Source organism: Penaeus monodon, chromosome 11 (assembly GCF_015228065.2).
Source record: "Penaeus monodon isolate SGIC_2016 chromosome 11, NSTDA_Pmon_1, whole genome shotgun sequence".
NCBI lineage: Eukaryota > Metazoa > Arthropoda > Malacostraca > Decapoda > Penaeidae > Penaeus > Penaeus monodon.
The window spans coordinates 46037928-46040427 of NC_051396.1; positions in this window are offsets into that span (position 1 = coordinate 46037928).

Sequence of the window (2500 nt, forward strand, 5' to 3'; positions counted from 1 at the left end):
CTATCTAACTTTCTCCCTCTCCCTATCAATCTATCTAACTTTCTCTCTATCTATCTATCTATCTAACTTCTCTCTCTCTCTCTCTCTCTCTCTCTCTCTCTCTCTCTCTATCTATCTATCTATCTATCTATCTATCTATCTATCTATCTCTCTATCTATCTCTATCTATCTCTATATCTATCTCTATATCTATCTCCATCTCTCTCATCTATTTATCTATCTATCATTCTCTCTCTTTCTCTTTCTTTTTTTTCTCCCTTTCTCTCTCTCCTGTTCTATCATGACTTCTATTTTGCCGTAAATATATCACTAATATTATATTTGCATCAGACTTATCCATATGTTTCTAATTCATCAACATTTCATTTGTCACCAAATATAGTTTTTTTTTCCGCCACAATATGTTTTTTTTTTTTTTTCATATCATCATCATTAGATATTTAATGCATTCAGTCACCCTTCTGCACGACCGTTCATTTGCATACCGCATAAAACCGGCGATTAAGCGATATAAATTCCCGAAGGAAAGGAAATAAAGGCATTAAAGACAATTAAAAAGGGGGTTTGGATTAGTTACAAGGGATTAGCGCGGAGTTCGATTCTTTATCGTGTTCTTTTCCGCGTCTCTGATTGGCTGATGCGTCTTCGGTGGGTGGGGAAAGGAGGGAGAGGGGGAATGGGCGGGGCGAAGGAGGGGAGGGGGATGGACGGGGCCTGGGAGGGTGTGTGTGTGTGTGTGTGTGTGTGTGTGTGTGTGTGTGTGTGTGTTTGCGTGTGAGTGTGGTGTGCGTGTGTGAGTGTGTGCGTGTGTTCGTGTGTGTGTGGTGTGTGTGTGTGTGTGTGTGTGTGTGTGTGTGTGTGTTTGCGTGCGTGAGTGCTTGTGTGCGTGTGTGCGTGTGTGCGTGCGTGAGTGTGTGCGTGTGTTCGTGTGTGTGTGTGTGTGTGTGTGTGTGTGTGTGTGTGTGTTTGCGGTGCGTGAGTGCTTGTGTGCGTGTGTGCGTGTGTGCGTGTGTGTGTGCGTGTGTGCGTGTGCGTGCGTGTGTGCGTGTGTGGGTGTCTCTATCTGTGTACGAATTTCAGTTCTCTATACATATACTCATTAGTCATTAAAAGCAGTTTATCCCATTCCATCGCCATTTCCAGCAAATCATTTCCGCTGAAGACTTATTATTATTCATGATTTTTTACATTAAAAAAAGAAAAAAAAGAAGAAAAAAAAAACATATCCTACTTTTTCATTTGTAGAAATTACCTTTTTTTTTTTTTGGGGGGGGAAGGGAGAGATAACTTTTTTTTTATTCTTAATTTTCATGTCGATTTACAAATTGAGAACGAATTTATTTTGCCGCCAAATTCCTGCCACACGTACAGGGACCCGAATGATAAAATATCCAGTGCTTTATGGCAATTACAATACATATCGCAGTAAACCTACATGATTTGTACTTTAAATGAGACTCTTTCCATCAAGAAAAACAACCTAATATTCTTTTCTTTTTCATTTTATATATATGTTGTTCTTTTACGACGCTGTTGTAGATCACATGCTTTATGGACACGAGATACGAGCGTAGACAATTTATACCCAATGATCCATCAAAGAAAATTATTTTAATTTATATTTCCGATGTGCATCCATCACGTAAAATCTTTATTCGCATCGCTAAGGCGGGAACTGTTAACGAGGTAATTTTATATAATCAAAATAAATCTCATTCGCAAATTATGAGACTAAGAAAAAAAAAATCCTCTAGACTTCGTTATTCATTTGTTTATTTTTGTTTTGTCGTTTTGAATCCTTTTAGATTAAATTCTTCTGTCGCTGCAAGCCTCTTAAATTACTTTTTAATTGGCTCAATAACCTTTTCATCTGGTGGTTATTGATAACTGGGATGTATGAATATAGATAGATGGATATATAGAGATAAATAGATAATGATAGATAGATAGATAGATAGGTAGGTATATAGATAGATAGATAGATAAATAGACCTAGATCTAGATAAGGATAGATACAGATAGCTAGACAGATAGATGAAGATGGATATACTGAGAGAGAGAGAGACAGTCAGACAAACAGATAGACAGAAAGATAGATAGATAGACAGAGCGGATATAGTACACGTATATCTAAAGAATGATAAACGCAAAATACAGTTAGGTGGCGCAGAAAAAGTAATCACCTCGAAATAAAACGGGTTTTTCTGTCCCACATCTTTTTTACGGAATGGAGAACGTTAACATACTATTCGGCGTTATGACCATTGCAAATCTTGCAATATGTTAGAGTGAAAGGATTGCAAGAAGGCTCCGTAGGGCAGTAAAAGAACGTTAAGACACTGGCTTGTTGCTTGGGGATGGGGAGAAAGAGGAAGAGGGAGGGAAGGGAGGGAGGGAGGGAGGGAGGGAGGGAAGGAGGGAGGCAGGAGAAAGAGGAGAGAGGGGAGGAAGGGAAGGAGAGAGGGAGGGAGGGAGGGGAGATAGGGGGAGAGGAGGGAAG